We start from the raw sequence: 24,358 nt of genomic DNA on the forward strand, positions 1-24,358 counted from the left end.
AAAACCTCCCTCCCAACATCATCGAGCAGCTGCTAAACATCATCAATGCTTGCCTGAAACTGAAATATTTCCCACCAAAATGGAAACATGCTCAGGTTGTACTCTTCCCTAAGCAGGGGAAAAATCTTCTAAATCCTGAAAGCTACAGACCTATTAGTTTGCTGACCGTATTTTCAAAAAATTTTGAGAAGATAATCCTCAACAGACTAAAGCCCCATCTCAGTTTTATCCCGGATGAACAATTCGGTTTTCGAGAACACTTATCCACCACTAAACAACTAGTGAGAATTATTGAGAATATTAACCAAGGATTCTTCAAAAAAGAAACAACAGCGCTCCTGATGTTGGATGTGGCCAAAGCTTTTGACCGAGTCTGGCATCAGGGCCTCGTATACAAGCTCATAAATTTCAATATCCCCAAAGATCTAATACTACTAATTAATAATTATCTGACAAACAGAACTTTTCATATTAAGATCAATACAGCATTTTCTTCCGCTAGAAACATTAAAGCAGGAGTTCCGCAAGGTTCAATTCTCGGCCCTGTGCTCTACCTAATTTATTCAGCAGACTTTCCAAATTTTAATAATATGAGAAACATCACCTCAGCCTTCTACGCAGATGATACAGCACTTATGAGCAGATCAATAAATCCCAAGAAGTCTGTTACTAATCTCAGTAATATCATACCTCATATCGAAGCCTGGTGCACAAAATGGAAGGTAGTCATCAACACCACTAAATCTTCACTACTAATTATTAGGAAATCAAGTAAAAAGAAAGTCATTTATCCAAATATTACTCTTTTCAATGATGAAATACCACTAGTTCGAAAGGCCACCTACCTAGGCGTCACTCTTACTAGTTCTTTAAACTGGAATACCCATATTGAAAATATTATTAGCAAAGCGCAAGGAGCCTATAGATCTCTGAAACCAATATTAAACTATAATTCAAAACTATCTCTCAAAACAAAACGAACCCTATACCTCCAATGTATTCGACCGATCATCAGCTACGCAGCCCCTGCATGGAGCACAACCACTGTTAGTCAAAAAAAGAAACTGGAGATCACTCAAAATAAATTCCTCAGATATATCACAGGAGCCCCCAGATCCATGAGAATGAAAGATCTAAGACGAGAGTTAAAAATCAACAAAATAGTTTCTTCAGAGATGCACTCTCTTGTCATACGTGCAATTACTTCAAAAATTTTGATTTTGAGCTCATCAAAGACAACATAAAATATAGCCCGGCAACCGCCTTTTTCCTATCCGACGGAGTTTTGTCCCGTAAATTTTGTAAATAGCTGTAAATACTTGTAAATAATTTTGCGCATTTATTATGTATTTCCCCTTTTCCCTGGGGCTATGTGGCTACTGTGCACCTGTGAAGCTCGGGTAATACCTCGAAGGGAGGCGAGGCAGTCTGCCACAAAACCTCTTCTCTCTCTCTCAAACTTGTTTGTTCAATCTCACTACTTCATTTTAATTTTCTCTCAGTAAAAGATACTGAACCCCAACTTTCACCTCTCAGTTGCGCTTCGGCGATTTATTATTTATTTCCACTCAGATGAATTAGTTGGAGCCCCTAGCGGGGCTGATGCTAAGATAACCAACACATATGAGTATGAGATTAATTCTAAAATCAAATACCTGTTGCATGAAGTCTTTATATAAACTTGAATAAAACATTCTTGTGTAATTTTACATGGACACTGAACATTTATACACACTGGACTTGTGCATTTGATCGAATCTACAATTTATTGGTTATGGAGAATCAGATACTTCTATCAATTCCAGGTATTTATTTATTAAACATTTTAAATAGAGTTTGTATTAAGAATTTTTAGAATCCATATTGAACATTATTCAAATTTGCATTGTGCTAAATATATTTTCAAATTCTGGAAAGTAAATTTTTAGAATTATCGAAAAACTACTCCTGATTTCAGCTTATGTATGGGTTATGAAATTCATCCAGTTAATATCCAATGTTCTTTATTAGACCCGCAGTATAATTTGCTTTACATGTAATATAATTCTTGAATTTAATAACTTTTATAATAATTTCTGTTTTTAGATTATCATGTATATTTGAGTCTCAAACTTTTTTTAAAAAAAAAAAAGATATTAAATAAAAGGCTGTCATTCCTATTTTTTCTTCGATTTAAAATTGAAGATTTCAACTATTGTATCAATCCACTGAATTTATTGTGAATATTCAAAGACCTTATTAAAGCTGATACTGAATTCAGCTGACGAGCTTGAGTTTTGGCATTTAAAAACGGCGGATGATTAAGTAATTCTTGTTATGCATTATTTTATGGGATTTTATGATACATCATGAAGTATTGGTATATGCATGTAGCATATACAATACTTCAGATATAACAAATAGTAGATATCATGCTAAATGTTCTGTAAAGACTGCAATTTATATGAAATTTTAGAATCCTTGCCCAAAGTAACAACAAGCATTGGGGGTCGTAAATTAATTTTTCACCGGGAAAAAAAACGCTGTCGAAACCTGACAAATTACAGTATAGGGGGATAAATGTTGTAAGCAACAATTCAGATTTAATTACGTGAGGAAACAGAGAACAACTTTTTACATCCAATTACACATGTTTTAATGTTTATTTAATCCACTTGCCTCTACTGTATTCACGGTTTCACGGTTTTTGATAGTGTTTCTACTCTTGCCGTAATATCTATTTGTGACCAACAATGTGCAGGCTTTTTTTTGTTTTAATATTTGATAAGAATTCTAAAAAAATGCATATTAAAGGTGGTTTTTATGGTACATCCTGTACATATATCTGTTCATGACATATGTAAAAGATAAGGGCTTAATGACATTATCACATCGTTGACATTTATGTTCATTATTGTAACAAATTTTGAGACCGTACTTAACAAATAGTCCATTTTTAAACATATGAGGTATCAACCGAATCGTAAGAATAGTTACGATTATGATTAATAATATCTATTACTGAAATTTGATGGCTATTTTCCATAACTTGTTGTTGTTTAGGATAAGCATTAAAAGGTTCTTTTTTTTCGAAAATAAAATAAAAAATTATAGTTAATCGTACACCAAATAAGATTTCAAGTATTTTTCATTATTTTATTGCTTGAAATGTACGATTCTAATTTCAGGGATGCATAATCAAACAAAGACTTATAACTTTTATGTTTTTAAAAATTTGTTATCTGCAGTGATTTTGAGGTATTAAGCTACTAGAAGAAAAAAGTTTTTGACATTTTGGAAAAAAAATACTGTTTTGGAAAAAAAAATAAGAAACCCAGAAGAGTTGAAAGACCATTGTTAGAAACTTCTTCTATACCTTCCGTCACTTAAACTGGTTTTGATACTTATTTTACTACCTCTTTCAATAGTGATTTGTCAGATATTAATAACATCTTATTTCTTGTTAAAATATTACTTGTAAACCCCTCAACCTTTGACAAGAATTATAAATGTATAAATATAGTAAGGGTGGTTGCTCATATATAGTAAAATACTTTCTATTGATGCTCCGCAATTTCCTTCAAGGTTATAAGCATTTACAATTTTATATTAACTTTTAAAAAATGTTTTGAAGGAAACTTTAGAAACATTCTGCGTAAAAGTGTTTAAAAACTAATTGAACTTAAAAAAATAAAAAGAAATTAAGAGATTTTTCATTACAGATAATAATACTTTACCTTAAAGTATTAACGAAACTACAAGTAAAAGTGTTAAAGTTATAATTTCTTTTTTATTTTTACTCGTTACTTGCCTAGCGAAAGTATGAGTACCTTTCATGTTTGAAATTAAGTTTGACATGCCTGCCTTAAGGTTATTGATCCAAAGCTCTTAATTATAAATTCAATCGACTCAAGATATGAAGCTGCTGCATTTCTTGAAGTAACAGGGACCTGATAATCCTCTTAGTCGGGGTATACGAATTGACTAATCCACCTGCTAATTATTTTCGTCGTTTGACTATTATCAAAAATTTAAGTCTTTTCAATCAACGAATTTTGGAAGATTAAAGTAACTTACAAATTAGTTTTACAATGTAAAGAAGCAAAATTTGCCGCTGTTACATAACAAGTGATGAAATTATTGCTTCGATAGTTTTCTTAAGCAATGGAAGATTTATTTTTCCATAGTTTTAAGTTTTCTATAGTTATAAAATGTATAACTAAAGGTTAGAAATAGTGTCAACTGGTACATTTTATTAATTTAGTCTTTTTGAAAAGACTTTAAAAAAAATCAACACTTGTTTTTCAAGATTGCTACGGACGCTATAAAGTTATAATTAGAGCCCGGATTTTGATGACCTAAAAAATCTCAACTAATGCCCTTAAAAAGTGCAAAAAATGCTCTTAAAAAGGGCAAAAAATGCCTTTAAAAATGCAAAAATTGCGCAAAACATGCCTTAAATAAAGTAAAAATATTGAATTAAAAAAATGTTTTTCTCTTTAAAATTATTATGAGTCATTTAAAAAATATAAAGCAATGCAATACTTGTTCTACGTTCATTAAAGTTTGAAAAATATGTTTTATATCCTAAAATAACAAAAAAAAGGAAAATATATTGACACCAAAATATTTTTCTTTTGTAGAGAAACTCAGAGGGATATAGCAACTCCCATCTCATAATATTATTAAATATCAGAATTACATTGGATTATTAATGTTTTTTTTTTTTTTTTTTTTTTTTTTGATAATTTGAAATGTAAACGAGCGTCTCTTGTCTGTAAGTAAATTTTCATTCCTGCAGAAGCTTCTTTCAACGTCTACTGATGTTATAGGTGTGTACTTGAAAAAGACGGCCTCACTTACTGACAATTCTTCTTCAATTTGAAAAGATTTTGCTTCACTTGTTAATATACTATAGATTTTCTTCATTGTTTGAAAGCCAGTGTAACAATGAAAATTGATAAAAAATAATAAAAATTGGAAAAAATTAACCGAAAACTTTAAAAAATGCATTAAAATGCAAAATACTCCCCAAAATTTAAAGAAAAATGCTCTATAAATCTAAAAAAATGCTCTAAAAGACAAAAAATGTCCAAAAGTGCAAAAAATGCAAAAAAATGCAAATGTCATCAAAATCCGGACCTTAGTTATAATAATGGTGTTAAATTTAATGCGTGAGAATTTAAGAGTTTTAAAACTTACTCTATTGAGTTCGGAATACTAAAACATATCCGGAAAACTTAAGTATATACCTAACCATCCAAATCCCAAAGTCTGGGATTTTGCCCGCATTGAGTTTTAGTTTATAACCATTGTTGAACAGTTGACCCAATTTTGGACTAATGTTCAACTCAGTAGCCTTGCGATTTAAACCCAATCCAGAAGACAAGGAAATTCCAGGATTAAGTATTGGGAGAAATTTTGCCTTCGTGAAGACCTTTTTCATAGAAATAACTCGCATTTACGTTGAAAGGACGGGAAAACCATGAAAACCTCACACTGTTAGCCTGACCGCAAAGTGACTCTAACTCATGATCCGTTTACCAATGAGGATATTTCACGTCAGCCCAGTGATCGGTGCAAACCGGATGCGGATTCGCATCGACAAGCCATCGCTGGGATTCGAACCCGGTTCACTCATTGGAAGCTCTATCCCCTGAGCCATCGCGGCTAGCCGGTATTGATTGTAGTTAATGTTTATACATAAGTGAGAAAAAGTATTTATATTTTTCTCTGTTTAACTGTTAAATTTAGGCTCGAGCGGTGTTCATTTTCATAAGTATGCCTTTTGAGCTATGTTCATATGCATATTTCAAAAAACTCTTCGACGAATGATATTTTAATAACAGACATTTCAATTAAGTAAGTAAGGAAGGTACAAAATTTGCACGAACCCGGGGTTGAACCCGGGTAATCACAGTCAGGATGTGCTTAAATCATGGCTTACATTTATCTGTTCCAACATTTTTTTTCCACGATATTATTTTTATAGATAGGAAAAAGTAAATTAAAAAGAAAGAAAAGAATAAGATTAAAAAGAATAAAAATCAAGTTTTTGAGATAAGTGGGCTCAAACTTTTCATTGCTAAGCAAAACGCCTAAGAAATGCTTTAGTTTGCTTAAACGAAGATAACCTTCAAGTTGAATTATGAGTTGTGCAAGTATTGCTGCAGAAAGAATGTGTATTTTCATATTTGCGCCTGTTCTTAGTCTTGTGAATTAAATGGTGACTGGTGCACGCTAGATATGTTGTGGTCACAAAGTCCTCCAAGTTCGCATAACAAATCAATACCTCTGGGAATACTCTGAAGCTCGATCGTTCTCTGGTTCATGTCAAAACTACGATCTGTGGATGAATGAATGAAGCATGAATGGATCATCACAATAAAACGGGCTGTGATGTGCGTTTGGCTGAAGTCGTATTCTCGGCCATAGATGGCGCCACTGAGATTCTGATGTAGTAAATGGTATTGGTAACAACATAACTTGTAGCCTAAATGGAAAATATCTCTAGTGGCATGTTTAGATAGTTTAGGTGTTTGCAAATTTCAGTTTATCTCGTTGAAATTCAAACAAAAATTGTCTATCTGAAAATTGAACCTGTTCAATCTTCCCTACTCACAATACATTCTGAATGAAATTTTGAGAGAATAAAAATTGACCAGCTCGTAGAAACATTGTAAAATGTCTCACAAATACCACACTGCATTTAGTTGAAAACTCATGCTTTAATTGCATCAAAATATATTTACTGCAATTAATAATCATTTTTACGGAATTTTTTTTAAAGTATCTAGAAAATTCTTACATTTCAAATTCGTTATTTTGAAAAAGAAAATATTTTTACTTTAAAAAAGAACCCTAATGGAAATGAGTTTATAAAAGATTTTCAGCAAATCTTTAATGCATAATCTCAATTACTAATAATTCAAAACACAAATACGAAAACCTCCACAACATTTAAAAATTTGCATTTCAGCTACGCCTGGTGTTTACAAATCTCGACTGTTTACAGATCTGGGATTTATCATAACGGAGAAAATCTGGAAATTTTTCCCACTAAATCTTTCCCTTTTACAATATATCCTGAATAAAACATACAGTTTTGGAAGAAAATAAAGTATTGTAGCTACGAATACATTTGACAAAGATGGCATGATAATTTAAAAAATAAAAAATAAAAAGTGTTGTAATTATATTTTTCTAAAATTTATGAAGGTTCTTTTGAATTATTTATAAATTCTGAAATGCATTATTTCAGTTTTCTGTTGGTTCGATATTCCAATTTTTCTTTGTTGATAAAAAAAAAGAATCGCCATTTTATCCTCATGACTAGAATTATCATTCAAATTGATTTGAATGTAAGTAAAAGAAAGAAAGAACACATCATTACTTTTTTCCCCCATTACGAGAAATGATATTCTTTCTTTTTTTTTTTATGGTCAAAAGCAATTTAAATGATAAAAGCTCTCTGATTATTATTTTTAAAAAAGAAATATTTTTTTTTGTGTCTTATCTTTTTTATTTTCTTCCGTGCTTGCAGTTTTGTTTCATAAAATCGAAAAAATGAGACTTCAAATTATTTTCACTCCTAGTTTTATGCATATAAAAAAAATTTAAACAACTGCAATCAAGTTTTGATTCCATATACTCTGAATAAATAAACTGGGTTTATTTACGAAAATACATGACGTTTCGTTATAGTTTCTTAATATATATTATCAGAAATATTGTTAAAATAGAGTCAAGAAAGTATGCACATTAGACACTACAAAGTGATATTTAACCGATGAAAAAACAAATATGCCATCGAAATCTAGTGATAATCACTACTGAGGAAAGCGGTATTTAAAACATTAAACCTCTTTGATTGCTGGAGAAAACAGAGGAGGTGAAGGCAGATTTATTTAACCTCTTAACGATCGGTTAATTTTCAAGAAAACTGTCATAAAAGTGCCTATTTTCCATATCACAAATACACGTATTTGATTAGTGCTGACATCTAGTTTAAAATAAACTAACTACCTACAATTACCTTAATATCTTGGTACTGCTACTGGTGTGCAAAATGCGAAATAAAATGTTTTTCGGGCAAAAGAAATGGATTGGTGTTATTCTTATTGGCGCGTTACTACTGAACACTCTAGTCCGTCAATTTCACGGGAGCGAGAAATAGAGGGCGAAACCTCACCCCGTCATTTCAACGGGAGCGAGAAGGAAGGGGTTACGGAAGCTCCTCACCATAGAACCGCCGTATTTCACCATGGAATCCATCTGGTTTTTGTCTTACTTAATTTCTCGTTTTGTCAATACGCTTTTTTTCTCGCTTAAATATTAATTTCCTATTATATAATATTTTTAACTTGAAAATATATCTTTGACTTCATTTCTGAAAAGGATTTTAAGTACATGCATTAACACTTTGTTCACCAGCGATTTTACACAGAAACTATGCCCTTGTATTATTTTGCATTTCAATATGGAGGAAAAATAAAAACATTCTGAATAATGATTTCATGCCCAAAAACGTTGTTGGCCGACGGCGAATTAAACTGTCATCGTTCAGCAGCGTTTTGGGCATTAAAAAAAATGTCAACTCGTCACTGTTTAAAAAAGCGTTAAGGCACTGTTTTGAATTTTGGAATTGAATTATTTATTTCCCAAGTGTAACAATAGATTAGAATTCACAATTCCGTTAAATGAAACAAACGCAACAGAGAGAAAGTTTCGTCAGACTTTAATATTTAATGGGATTTCTACCTATTCTAAATAGTATTTTCTGTAGTTTGTAACTGGTGAAGATACGCGTTCGTAAAGCATTAGGCAAAAGTTAAGCTTCAACTTTGTTATCACTTAGAAACTTTTTTTTTCTCTATTTTTTTAGCATGGTTACATTGTTTTTTATTATTGTGTGTGTACATTTCTAAATTAAAAACAACTGAAAAGTCTTATAGCACTTTGTAAACATACAGCACGATTGTGTAGAACTTCGTGTTTGAATTCTTATTAACTATAAAAGTGCCTTATAGCTCAACCAATGATAGCGCCAATATAGGATCACGTGGAATTTAATATGTTAGATCTAATGAGAAACGCATTTAAACAGACGCATTTAGTTAAACTTAATAATTTTCAGTTATAATATAAGAGATAAAAATTTATAAATCTTAATTTTTCAGCATTTATCGCATATTGAAGAATATTTTAATAATCTGATTCTCTTCACAAGTTGAAACAAGTCTTGAAACAAGATCTCAAAAAATTACTTCAACCGAAATTCTTATTTTTCTTCGAACTTTTCAAGAAAAAGACGGGAAAAAAAACTCTGATGAACAAGGGTTGATTTAATTATATTTTCCACAAACAGTAGCTTAGTGATGTCTTGTAAACAGAAAACAAAATTAAAATATTATTTTTCAACTTATGAACTTGAGCTAAATGTTGTCCGGTATATTGGACGCTGGTTGTCAGAAAGATTTAATAAATTTTTAGGGAAATTTACGAAAGAGAATTTTTTTTTTTGTAAAATATTCGAACCGCCTTCATTTCTATTACTAGCCATAATTTTCTTTAAAATAATCGAAAGATAAATTTGACATGCATATATTTTTCTAAAAAAAAAAAAAAATCCTTACTGTGTAAAAATTTTGGAAAGCCGATTTATTTCCCTTTTTTTCCCCTGCATAAGCAATACTGAAGGGGGAAAAAATTTCGCTATCTTAAAATATATATTTTGCAAATTTTTTTTCTCCAAAGCATGAAATATGCAAGATAAATGTTGCGGTAAATAAATCCCTTTAATCAATCAAAAAAACATCAAAACGACGCTTGACCTCAAACATCAAACCAAAATATCGTATTCTGGATGAAATAAAATATTTCTCCGTAATAACTCATACCATTTGATTGTACAAAAAGTTGATTTATTTCCCCAAATCTTGCATGAAATAAGGAACCTAAACTGAAGAAACGGAAGAGGAAAAAAATGGCAATTTCCCATTTTATCCGGAGACCTATCCGATTTATATTGCAATCCATTTTAAGTGAAGTAATACCCTGCGACGTTAAGGCCGATAACAAATAATGGAGTGCCCTGTCAGGACATCCCCCCCTAGACCCCCATGAGATAAGATACGCCTGCAAACGTTAGGTTTATGGAAGGATACTTTTATGTACATTCGATGTTCTGTTTGAGATTATTTTTGGATGGAAAGATTATACGAAATTCTGTCCACTTTTCTTGATTATCTCAAATTTTAGAAGGATAAAAAAAAAAAATCTTGAAGGAAGGGTGTCCTATACATCTTAAAATCGGCACTCTTTAAATGGCATGTTGTAAATCTTGTGAAGAGAATAAAATTGAATTAGGGAGAAATAAAAATTGACTAATATATTTTTGATATAGTAAGGTTCTAAGAATAGTTAGTTCCCCTAGGTAATAATGTTAGCTTTATGGAAAAATAACAATATAAAAACGTTAAAATGATATTATAACGTTAACAAATGGATTGCACAGTTTTACTTATAGTTTCCTCGCGCTCCCTATGTAAGTTCGGAAGCAACTATGCACGCCTATAAACTATATTTTCATTATGTTCTTAGTGCTCAATTCACAGACTCGGCGCATGAGCAACGGATGTAAAATACGTATAAGTAAAATAATATTTTCGGAAAACTTATAAATACGTACTGTGTTTTTTCCTCAAAATTTATTCTGAATTATGTCTCAAACACCTTTAAAAAATTTTAAATAAGAAAAATTTTCATAACGGTTATATATTCATAAATGTTCATGCCAAATAAACGATGTTAAAATACTTGAAAAGCGCCATAAATGCACGTAACTATTTCTCATTTGTTTTAATTAGTATAAAAATCAGTCATTTTATTACCTTAGAAATCAGTATTACTTATAAACTAAGCGTATAATTTACTAAAATATGTCACGATCTCAAATATGATATGACAAACGTATCAATTCCTGTATAAGTTACGGAATGTCTGCTGCTAAGACAGTGTTTACAGTGTTTTCTTAAAAGAATATTTATGGTGTTACCAATGGAGGCTAAAATGTAGTTTGATTTAATTAGAAAAATATGTGCAAGGTGCTTCGTAAAGACCACTCTTAATATGTATTTTCAGAAACCTTATCAAAAAGGAAATCAAAAGAGCATAGATATGAGGAATCGCAAATTAATGTTTAAAAGACAAAAAAAAGAAGAAAACGCATTTAGTTGGTGGTTTTAATATAAAGATGCTTCTAACAGTTCGGTTTCAACTCCTGCTTCCTGTCGCGATCAAAACTATCTTGTTTATTACGCTCGCCCTTCTTTAGTACGATTTTTCAGTTTCGATATAGGTTTTTTCCCCCCGCGCGTTCCGTACTTTTTGAAAACACTAAAATGAATACATTTTCATTTAGGATAAATGTTTTAAAAATACATATTTGGGTGGTATTTACCGAACACACTGTATATATAATACTTAAAAAATAATCTGAAATAAGTGACGCGAATAAACATAATAAAAAATCATATATTACATACATTTTCAAAATTTGCATACATTTTTGTTTTCATTTATGATAAAGATTTTAAAAATACATATTGAGGTGGTATTTACGGAACACACTTTGTATATAATACTTTAAGAAAAAATAATAATCTGAAATAAGTGACTCAAATAAGCCTGATGATAAAAAAGCATATATTATATGCATCACAAAACTAAAAATATGCTCAAAACTAAATAATTCACTGAGAATAAATATTTTCTTACAATTCAACACAACAATTTCGTTTTGATTTACGATTATTTTTTTGGTAGCATCATGGGAAGAGTAATGCTTTTATAGGGAAGAAAGAAGCTCCATATGTATCTTGAAATTTATGTTTCAAAATTGTTTTATTACGTTTGAAAACTTTCCAAGTATTTTTTCTCAAATCGTAACCTTTTTCCGAACAAGGATTTTGGTTCTTAAAAGAAATCCTTCTAAACTTGAAGTCCTGATGAATTGGTTGGCATACAAAAAGCGATGGCCAGCAAAGAAATTTAACAAATTTAAATAAAATGAAACAGAAGAAAACATACAATAATGGAGGGCAGGCAGAAAGTTGATTGATTTAGCCTTACCCTTTTTCTGTTACAATTCACATGAGATTTTAAAATCGATTAAGCCTACTTGGATGTTGCCAATTTTCGAGCAAAGGAAAGAAATACAATAAAGGAGCTTGTCTAAAAAATCAGTCTTTTTTCTTTGGGTGATTTTTTTTTAAAAATAGAAGTTAAGGAATCTTAAACACGATTGTATATTTTTCTACCATAAAAAGTAACTAAATTGCAGTGACTAAATGAACTCTAGAAATGCTACAATTCTATAGTATAACTTTCAATTTTTTTCTTCCATAAATTTGAATACCTGGTTTTAACAAATTTTCATCATCAGTCATTAATTTATTGTTGCAAATTAAGCCAAATGATGTGTGATACTTTGTTCAGTTCGATAGCTATTAAATAATCATTATTTCTTGCATCGATTTAAACATCTGGTTTTTATAGATGCTTCACATTGTCCATCATCAATTATTAAATTATTGTTACAAATTAAATCATAGGATGAAATATACTGTGTTCAGTACGATAGCAGTTAATAATCATTATTTCTTCTATAAATTTAAATAACTGATTTTTATAGATGCTTCATTGTTTATCAATTATTAAATTATTGTTACAAATTAAAGGAAATGATGTGTAGTTAATATCTTTGTTCAGTTCGATAGCTATTGATAATCATTATTTCTTCCATAAATTTGAATATCTGGTGTTTATAAATGCTTCATATTGTTCATCATCAATTATTAAATTGTTACAAATTAAATCATGGGATGTGATGAACTGTGTTCAGTACGATAGCTGTTAATAACTACTCTTTCTTCCAAAAATTTAAATATCTGGTTTTTATGGACCTCTGGAGGGTTCCTCCTCCGCATAGTTGGTATTTCAGAAAACGACCTGGAAGTGCCTTGCTTTTTGAGGGACCTAGAAGCCAGCAGACTTGTTTGTCTCGCTTTGCAAGTGGTCACTTGAGGTGTCTGTTGTATGTTCAGGGGCGAAAGACTTTTGGACTTTGCATTAAATGTAGGACTGCTCAGGCTTCGCCCGAGCATATTCTAAACTGGATCGATTTTAAGATCGACGAGGTTTCTTCAAAATCTCATCTGTTTTTAGACTTCCTGGACATTTTTGGACTTATGGAATTGGTCTAATTGGGATGGACCTCTTGGGGATTAGAAACAACAACATAGATGCTTCACGTTAATCATCATCAAGCATTAAATTATTGTTACAAATTGATGCAATTGATGTGTGTTTAGTTCGATAGCCACTAATAATCCTTATTTCCTCGGTTTTTATAAAAGCTTCATGCTGTTCATCATTATTTTATTAAATTGTCACAAATTAAAAGAAATGATGAGCAGTTATAACTTTGTTCAGTTCGGTAGCCATTGACAATCATCATGCATATTCTTCCCTAAACTTGAATATGTGGTTCTAATCGTTGCTTCATATTCACCATCAATCATCAAATTATTGTTACTAATTAAATCATATAATGTAGCCGTTATAATCATTTCTTCCGTAAATTTGAATACCAGATTTTTATACATATTTCATTGCTTATCATCAATGATTATAGTTAGAAATTAACAACTTGAAACAAGTGATGTATTTCATTAAGTTCAGTTCAATATAGCCATTAATAATTATTTCTTCCATTAATTTTTATATCCGATTTTTATCGATGCCTTATTGGTAGTCATCAATCAAAAAAAATGTATCCCCACCCCCTCTTATACTGCAAATCGACACGAATCTTCAATTCTTGGTTTAGAGCTAGACCAGTGGTTACCAGCTGGCGGGCCGCATACGGCCCACGAAGCCTTTTTTGTGGCCCGTGAACTAAAATATATTAGTTGTCATTTTTTGTGGACAATTTTCGTAAAAAAATCTATATGGGTTTTAAATGCTTTGAAGTTTTATATTTTGACAATTTGATGTCTGTTGCACATTAATTGTTTAATACATAGATGCACATTAAAGTTATTGTAGCCAGATTATTTTAATATGCAATTAAATATTGTTAAAAATCTACATATTTTAATTTGTAATTCAATACTTTTGTTTTGTACTACTTGATGAAAATCTGACAGTAATATTTAATGTTCCTTCAAACATAAGAGTCCTAGATAAAATTTTGATGAAGTTGCGGCCTGCCATTTGACTGGTGTTTTTAATTGCGGCCCCCGGCCTCATGTAAGTTGGAAACCCCTGAGCTAGACGATAGATCAATGTATCGTGAAACATCAACATTCTTTTAACATCGGCTTAATAACATCTTAGTGTTTCCATGAATACCATATGTTTTTATAATCAATATCGACTAAGAGAAACTTATCGAGGATATCGATTACGATCATTGTCGATAATACAATTATTGTGTATGTGATAGTTCTGTTGCTAATTTTTTTTAATATCATTAAATTAGTATGAGCCAGTTCTTTCAACAAAAAAACGAAGATATCGATAACAGGGAGATCATTATCAGTAATACAATTATTGTGTATGTGATAGTTTCGCTGCTAATTTTTTTTAAATATAATTTAATTAGTATAAGGCAGTTCTTACAAATAAAAACGAAAGAAAATTGAGGATATCCATAACAGGGAGATCATTATCAATAATACAATTATTGTGTAAGTGATAGTTTCGCTGCTAATTTTTTTTAATATAATTTAATTAGTATAAGACAGTTCTTTCAAATAAAAAAGAAAATCGAGGATATCGATAACAGGGAGATCATTATCAATAATACAATTATTGTGTATGTGATAGTTTCGTAGCTAAATTTTTTAATATAATTAATTATATTAGTATAAGACAGTTCTTTCAATAAAATTTTAAAAAAATTGACTTTTGGATAAAATTAAGTATTGCTTAATCTAAAAATCATGTAAATTGAGGAAATTGAAAAGGTTATTTCGCTATATGCAATGATATACATTGATTCTGTTTCTCAACATTTTCTATTTCGGATTAGTTTAAAAGCTCCGAATTCTACATCTGACACATTTACATCTACATCGCATTTGTACAGATGAAAAGGAAGGATGGAACAAAAAAGAATTCTTTTTTCCGAGATCTAGATAGAACTTTTCACAAAAAAAGTGGGTGTGATTAGCAAGAATATATATATATGTGAAAAAGAATTTTCTTTCAGATCACTCCCAGCATCATTTGTCACTGTCACCGCAAGGGACTTCTATATAGGGATGAGGCCAGATGGTTGTTAAAATAGTCCTGGCATTAAGGGTGGTCATTAGGAAATGGTCCCTCCCCCCGCACCAACAGATCCTTTTGATTTCTGTTTCAGAAAAAAAAAAGCCGCTTTTTCCCAACTGGTGCCAAATTTGGCCTCTACTGACCAACTATTAGACCTTGTTCTCAAAAACTCTCTTTGTGACCCGATGATGTTCTTCAATTGATGGACGCCATAGATCTCCATTCGAAAGCGCCAAGACACAATCGAATAGGCGTGATGGGATTCTGAGTATTGTTCTAGAAGCTTCTTGTTCTCCGATCCCCTTTCTTTTGATTTGATTTCTTCTAAAATTAGTGTTTTAGGAGGTTTTAGAACAAAAAAGAGTGAATAAATATAAAAGAAATAAAGGAAGAATTTTTTTTTTTATATATATAAGTGAGTTTCAACGAATAATTCAAACTGATTTAAAAAATCAGTTTGAATTACTCGTTGGAACACAATTATGCATAAAATTGCGAGAGTAACGTAATTAAATTTTTAAAAAAAGGCCTATATAAATTAAAGTGTACTTTTATTTCCTATATTTATTACTATTTTATTGACCAACAGCTATTTTGCTGCACAAAATAGCTGCTAGTCTCGCCTATGTATTTTGAAAATTAGTGTTTTAGGAGGTTTTAGAACAACAACAAAAGAGTAAATGAACAAGGAAGAAATTAAGGATTTTTTTTATTTATCGTTATATTTCGACGAATAATTCAAAATGATTTAAAAAATCAGTTTGAATTGTTCGTTGAAACACAATTATTGATAAAATTGAGAGAGTAATGTAATTAAATTTAAAAAAAAGGCCTATATAAATTGAAGCGCACTTTTATTTCCTATATTTATTACTATTTTATTGATTAGCAGCTATTTTGTGCAGCAAAATATTATTAAATTAAAAGTATGAATTTAGTCTGTAGATCTACCTTATTCCAGATCTAAACGTGCTTACGGACAATCTTAAAAAGAAAATTCTGTCTACATACTGTAAATGGTAAGAGCCTTATTCTTTCAATAATCTCGCCTACGTATACAGATAAAGTATGTATTTATTCTCTGCATTTCGCTATTTTCTATACCAACGTTTTATAAAATAAAATAAAAAAAAACAATGATAAACGTTCTAGAACTCAATCTTAATAATTCGAGGGAAAGACTTCAAAGGTGCTAAGTAATTTGTGCAGGCGTCATTTTAAGTTACGAAATAAGACATTCAAATGCACTTTCTCAAATAAACATAATTTTTTTTTAACGGATTTGGATTTCCAGAATAGGAGGTAGCCGCAATCTGTAAAACGTGGTGTCCATAGTTTAGTCAGGAGAACAGTCTAAAATTTGCATGTTTCGTTATATCTCGAGAACTTTTAAAGCGAATCGAAAACTTTGTACGCAATTATGAAATTCATTTATCCAAATGTGATTCTAAGCAAAAGTTAACTCTTAAGAAATATTTATTATTTTCTTATTATTTTATTTAATAACAGTCGGATAACTTTGGAATCGTGAAGCATAAAATTTTTTACATCATCTTAAAAAATGTAATTTTCCATGGCAAAATTTGAACGAAATCAATTGAATAATTCCTGAGAAATCGAATTTTAAATATACACCTTCTTTAAAATTTGATTTCTCAGGAAATATTTGACGGATTTCGTTCAAAGTTTATACTTTGTCATACAAAATAAAATTTTTCAAGATGTTAAAAATTTTATATTTCACATTTTAAAAGTTTTTCGACTATTATTAAATATAATAATAAACAATTATAAATATTTATTCAATTTTAATTTTGCTTCGAATTACCTTTAGGATAAAAGAATTTTGTAATTGTGTGCAAACGTTTTTCAACTCGCTTAAACATTTCTCGATATATGGCAAAATACGCAAAAAGTGAAATTAATATTAAGGGGTTCAACCTTTGAACTTTGTGGCAACCCCCTGTACCTCGGAGGTCAGAAATCCGATGCTTATGCAGAGAAAGAACGTTTTTGTGTCCGATTTCATGACTTAAAATATCGTCTGCAATAATTAATTAGCATATTTGAAGTCCATCACTCGAACCATTAAGATTGAGTACTAGAACGTGAAGATCCGATCGTTAGATCAAAAGTTATTTAGAGTGGTCCTTTTACTTTTGGTGCACTGTACTTCATATATTAGTAATTTCAAAGTTTAAATCTATGAGGAACATACATTTAATAAAAAATAAGAAAAATTTTACATTTTCCTACATTTTAAAAATACCTTGTGTAAAAAAAAAAAAATACTAATATGTATATATATTTTTTTTAAAATAACATTATCTTTTCGACGAAATTATTATGCAAATGATAAAGAATATCTTTACTAGATTCTTTTACCCTTCCAATGACCATTTTAAAAGTATTGCAACACCTGGTACAATTCCCCAGGTTCCTGTGACCATTCATTCAAATTCTTTCGCATTTTATTACCTTCATTATTTATCTTTATGCTTTTTATGCGACGTTTTATTTTATTCTCCTCCGCAAACATTTTATGTAATAGATTTCAACAACATGTTAGAACAAAAGACCCATAAGAGCCCACTACAAACTTGCTTTCCGAAAAGACATTTCATGTATTTATAAATTATCGTCTGCTTCCTTTTCATTTCAAGGGAAGAAAATTTATATTCAGATGAAAGTTATCGTTTTTATTGATGATTAAAGCGAAGTTGCCAGATTTAATATAAATTTTGTTTATATTAATAAATTTACTTCGCGAAGTGGTATTGTGATTTTCTAAAAAGTGTAATTTTCTTTTAGTAAATTCGTTTTTTTTTAAATAAAGCAAAACTATTCTAAAAAGTATTTTAAATATTTTATGTATTTATAAATCATACTCATAAATATACTCCTAATAAATATCCATAATAATACATAATACATATACTCATTTTATGTATTTATAAATTATCGTCAGCTTCCTTTTATTTCAGGAGAAGAAAATTTATATTCAGATGAAAGTTATCGTTTTTATTGAGGATTAAAGCGAAGTTGCCAGATTTAATATAAATTTTATTTACGTTAATAATCTACTTCGCGAAGTGGTATTGTAATTTTCTAAAAAGTGTAATTTTCTTTTAGTAAATTCGTTTTTATAGAAATAAAGCAATGCTATTCTAAAAGGATGTTTGCAGATTTTAGCTATTTATTTCTCGTTCTGTATATTTCAATCTATTGCAAAAGAAAGAAAAAAACTTTCAGTACAAAAAGAATAATGACCGAAAATAAATAAGAAATAAATAAATAAATAAGAATGTATACTTGCTGGAAAAAAATTATTGCGAAACATAAATCTACGTTTCGAAAATATGTATTTACATTTTATTCAGATTTAAACACAATACGAAAAATCTGAAACATTCTATTAGAACTGTTTTATATTCATAGCTTTACTGTTATATTATTCTCGGCATTTTTAAAGTGATTTTACTTTATTTTTTCTTTCAAAAATTTTCAAATTATATTCGTTATCTTCTCAATCGTTTAATCATCATACGTAGTTATCCAATTTTTTCCTATTTATGTAGCCCATAGTTTAATTTTGATTTCCTACGTCACCCCTCACTCGCTAACCCATTCACATATTCACTCATTCAATCCCTATTCGCTCTCTCATTCAATCCCTTATTCATTCACTCATTCTTTCCCTTATTCACTCACTCATTCTTTAAATTATTCACTCACTCATTAATTCCCTTATTCACTGACTCATTAATTCCCTTATTTACTCACTCATTCTTTCCATTATTTACTCACTCATTAATTACCTTATTCACTCACTCATTCTTTCCATTATTTACTCAATTATCCATTTCATTTTTCACTTACACTTCAATTCTCTTATTCCCTTCACTTTTTCCCTCAACCATTTATTCACTAAATGCTCATTCATTCATCCATTCACTTACTTACTAACTTACTATTTCCTTTCAAAAGTTTTTTTTTTTAATTTCTATGTAGTTAGTAGTTGTAAAACTTTCAGTTTAGTTTCAGTTACTAAACTTATTCTGCTGATTTTATTAAATCACTATGTTAACTAACCCGGCGTACCGGGGCAAGTTGACATATAGTCTCTAGCCAAATTATAAGACGCACTGTAAGATTCTAGGCAAAATCTTAATTATCAGGTGATACTCTACAACTTAAGTGTTTTTACGCTGCTCAAGCCGGCTTACACTTGTTTATAGTGGCGTACGCAAGGGAGGGGTTTAGGGGTTTAAACACCCCCCCTGAGCTCAGACAAAATTGCAAAAATAAAAATTTTAGTAGAAATTATGCGAGCTATTATTTTTTAAGACTATATATTTTTATTTACCTCATGCCTACTTTTTTTTCCTCACGATATTTCTCAGAATACTGAAAAACATTTACTATAATAGGGTTGTACTTTTAAGACCAAATTCCCGTGATACTGTTTCCGGACTGGTTCCTTTCTGTCCTGCCAGTATAGTTTTCGAAACTGGCTGTCATTCGCGAGGTCTTTACGCGATGATTCTGGAATCCTAGACGTTCTGTCGTCTTTGAGACAATTCTAGAATTTTGGAGATGCAGTGAAAAATTATATAAAAGGGGGAACGGAGTACAGTGGAGTTAGTTAGTCAGACTAAGAGTTATCTCTGCCGCTAAATCTGTTTTGTTTTGTCTTAACAAAAAGTTCCTTCAATCGCCGAACCCGTCGTCGCCACTATTTCGACTACTGAAGAAATCAGTAACAATACCACTGGAGATACTGTGCTCGTTGAAGTTATTCATTCCAGCTTGAAACTTTGAGATCGTAGCATAGCGGATATTTCTGTGCCAATATATATATATATATGCTGTTCTTGGATCTTTAAGATGTCAAAACGCAAGAATTTAACAATTTTTAATTATTTTGAGAAAAAATCATGAACTGAAATTAGTGAGGTGACAGAATTTAGTACCAATGTAAGTTTTTCTGTTGTACAGAAATGTGATACTTCCGTTGAAGAAAACGTTTCTAGCATAACAAAATCTGATGAATGTGAAAGTGACTCTCAAAGTGTTACTTCCCACCCATATGACGTTGGACTTTTTTCAGAAGATATTTGCATTATGTTCTTAAACTTAAAAAACCAAATCAAAATTTAACTAAGCAATGTTGTCTAAATAAAAAGTCAAAATTGTCTAGCTGTCTAAATTAGGGAAATAATAGTGCTTTATTACAGACTCGAATTTCTTTTAGTAGTTTCAGAAAATTATGAACACCCCCCTTGAAAAAATTCTGCGTACGCCACTGCTTGTTTATGTTCGTGTATTAATTAGGGTTAACATTGCATTACGCTAGGGTTCACATAGGGTTGCATTACGTTAAAAATAAATACAAATGGGAAGTATATAAAAAAATCTCTATAAAAACCCATTACATTTATGTTTAAATATAAGAGTATTGCCTATAAACTCGTGTAAACCATGCAATTATTAAAACACTACAGCATGTCCAATAATCTGGTCTATTTATTATAATATACTAATATAATATCAGATATAATAAATATTCTATGTGTACATAATATATAGTCTAATTTATCCAATTGTCGAATTTATATTATATATCGTGTAACTTCACCAATTTATACACGAACGTAAATAAGTGCAAACCGGTTTCAGTCACGTAAAAGCAATAAATCTGTACAGTATCACCTGATAATTAAGATTTTACATAGAATCTTATAGTGCGTCTAATAATTTGACAGGTAGTTTGCACAATTTTATAAAAATAGTTTTATAGACTGGACATCGAATTTTCAATTATTAGTTTGTTGTCAAGCGGTCTAACCAACCACAAAGTCATTCATATTTTTTGCTATTGGTATTGCAGAAAATCCCTAAATAGATGCTTAAATAGATGATTAACCCAGCATATCTTTAGCTCATACTTTTTTTCACTGTTGAAATTTTGTTGCGTTTTTTTAAATGGCGTTTATTTTCATTACTACTTTTAATTTTTTTCTCCCTTTTTATAATTCAGCAACTCCCTGTTGGCTTCAAAGTGAAATATCACATATTTTAATTAAATTCCTTTCAATCTGCTTGAAAAGGGTGTTTGGCACACATTTTGGCTTTTCGTGGCGAAAAATGTGGCGTGCATCACTTACTTCCAATTAACTTATTTAATTTAATCAAGTACAAGTGTCTCGAAAGAAAAAAAATCCCTCTTGTAACTGATGCAGTTAAATATTCCACGTCTATTCTAAGAATTTTAAATTACTCCATTAAAACGTCACCTTCTCGGAATCCCTTTTTCATTTCGAACATCCCGAATTTTCATTTCTTATTTCGGGGAAAAAGTTATTTGATAAAGGGATAATTTTGAGAATGTTGATACTTTTGCAGGGGGAAAACTTCGAATTTAAATGAAGATGGAATTTCGTTGGCGGGAAACTCCATTAAAATATTTGAGGAACCTTTCGAAGATGGAGTTAGGTACAGTGCATATTAAATTCCTCTGCGTGTGTTTCGTTTCGAATATTTTATTCACTACTTTCTAGGCTGAAAGGATGAGAGCAGGATTCAAATTACCTTTTTGGGACACGAAAAGTTTTTTTTTTTATTTTTCATCCCTTCAGATGAAATTGACAGCTGCATAGGCGTCTCTTCAAGAAACCATTAATCTCTTTCTTATTTAAATTCCATGGTTGTGATGTTGTTGAGATATAATATTGGAGTTCGCATATTCTAAAGTGACAACGCAAGTTAAGCTCAAATTAATAGTACCGATATTAGAAAAATAAATTCGATGTAAAAAGAGATATGGATCGTTTAGTTTTAAAGCATGCTCAATATATATTTCTGCAGAACATTTTTTTTTTTCTTTTTTTTTTGTTTGCAAAAATTAAGAATGTTTTTTTTTCTTGGCACTGGAAGATATCGGTGTTTTAACATCAATACGTTGTATCGTCAATATATATATCAATATCATCAATCAATATCAGTCAGGTGGGTTGTAAGGGCACTGGGCCCTTGTCCAAGAGTTCTAGTGTTCGATACCAGCCGGCTGAAGATTCCCCTTGTAGTAAATGGTGACTAATGCACCCTAAATCTGTTGAGTCGCAAAGTCCTCCATGTTTCCATAACAAATCATACCTCTGGGGGTACTGATTCAGAAGTTTCCTTGTCTTCTAGATTGGTTCAAAATTGCAGGGCTATTGAGTTGAACATTAGTAGTCGTAAACCCAAAACTTGGTCGGCTGTTCAACGACGGATATAAAATAAAATAATTATCGTCAGGTAGACTGATCATGGATTAGAGTCCCCTTGTCGTCAGGCCAACAGTGGGAGGTTTTAGTGGTTTTCCTCCCCATGTAATGCAAATGCGGGTTAGTTCCATCAAAAAGTCCTCCACGTAGGCAAATTTCTCCCAATACTTGATCCTGGAGTTCCCTTGTCTTCTGGATTGGGTTCAAAATTACAAGGCTACAGAATTGAACATTATAAGTCGTAAACCCAAAAAATTGTGTCAGCTGTTCAACGACGGTTATGAAAATAATCATCTTCAGAGTTGTTATGGCTCAGGAGAACAAAATGGCGAACCGGCTCAATGAACAAATGGCTCCAAAATGGCGAACCGGGTTCAAATCCCAGCGATACGTGTTCCGCATCCGGCTTGCACTAAGCACAGTGCTGACGTACATTATCCTCAGTGATAGACGGATCATGGGTTAGAGTCCCCTTGTCGTCAGACTGACCGTGGGTATAGACGTCACTTCAAGAGATTAGACGTTCTCTTTCTCATTTAAATTCAATAGTTGTGATGTTGAGTTATAATAATGGAGCTTGTATATTCTATAATGACAACGTATGTTAAGCTTATATTAATAGTACCTAAATTTAAAAAAATAAATATTCGTTATAAAAAGAGATATTCATCGTATGGTTTCAAGATAATCTCAATTTATATTTAAAGCAAACTGTTTATGTTTCACTTGTTTATATTTTACAAAAACTACGATTATGTTTCATAATGCTGGGGGTAGTCTTAATATCGCAATATATCGTGCCAAGTTGAAACGATATTTCATGATATATTTTCTTAAAAAAAAAACTCATTTACATTATTTTTAAATTAATTATATTTTCTGTTACCCAAATGAAATTAATAAACACTCATAGTTTCGCTTTCGATAATTATCTTTTAATATTCTATAGTTATTGTTACCGATAATGATCGTGATAATATCGTTTTCTATATTTATTGTTATTCATTTATTGAAGAATCACATTTTACAAAAAGAAAATCCCGATATTACTCGCGATATTATTAGATTAGATAATTATCGTAGACTATAATTATCACAATATTATGGCCTAAGATAACTAATGTAGTCTATAGTGATCTCAATACCATCGCATTGGATATTTAGATGTAATCTAAAATTATTGCGATATTATTATCTTCGATATTTTATTGCATACATTAATAATAGCACCTAATTTCAAAAATAAATTCGATATGTAAAGAAATATGAAATATTTGATTTCAGAACTAGTTATTTTTGCTGCTGTTGCAAAAACTACTATTTTTTTTAATAGCACTAAACGATATCGGAATTGAAATAGTCTGTTTGAACATGGAATTGAATTAGTCAATTTGAACATGGAATTGAGATAGTCAATTTGAACATGGAATTGAGATAGTCAATTTGAACATGGAATTGAGATAGTCAATTTGAACATGGAATTGAGATAGTCAATTTGAACATGGAATTGAGATAGTCAATTTGAACATGGAATTGAGATAGTCAATTTGAACATGGAATTGAGATAGTCAATTTGAACATGGAATTGAGATAGTCAATTTGAACATGGAATTGAGATAGTCAATTTGAACATGGAATTGAGATAGTCAATTTGAACATGGAATTGAGATAGTCAATTTGAACATGGAATTGAGATAGTCAATTTGAACATGGAATTGAGATAGTCAATTTGAACATGGAATTGAGATAGTCAATTTGAACATGGAATTGAG

General features: G+C 30.6%; 1 long non-coding RNA gene across 1 annotated transcript in view; it reads left to right on the forward strand.

The window, feature by feature from the left end:
* The first annotated feature begins 1,408 nt into the window (after positions 1 to 1,408).
* The window catches only part of LOC147815965 (uncharacterized), a 168,097-nt gene continuing 145,147 nt past the window's right edge, over positions 1,409 to 24,358 (forward strand). Inside the window, exon 1 of the long non-coding RNA XR_015431485.1 lies at positions 1,409 to 1,805. This is a non-coding gene — a long non-coding RNA (uncharacterized LOC147815965). The remainder of the gene's footprint in view (positions 1,806 to 24,358) is intronic.

The sequence above is a fragment of the Parasteatoda tepidariorum genome, chromosome 2 (assembly GCF_982258835.1).
Source record: "Parasteatoda tepidariorum strain Cologne lab strain chromosome 2, Ptep-v5.0, whole genome shotgun sequence".
In the NCBI taxonomy this organism is placed as follows: domain Eukaryota; kingdom Metazoa; phylum Arthropoda; class Arachnida; order Araneae; family Theridiidae; genus Parasteatoda; species Parasteatoda tepidariorum.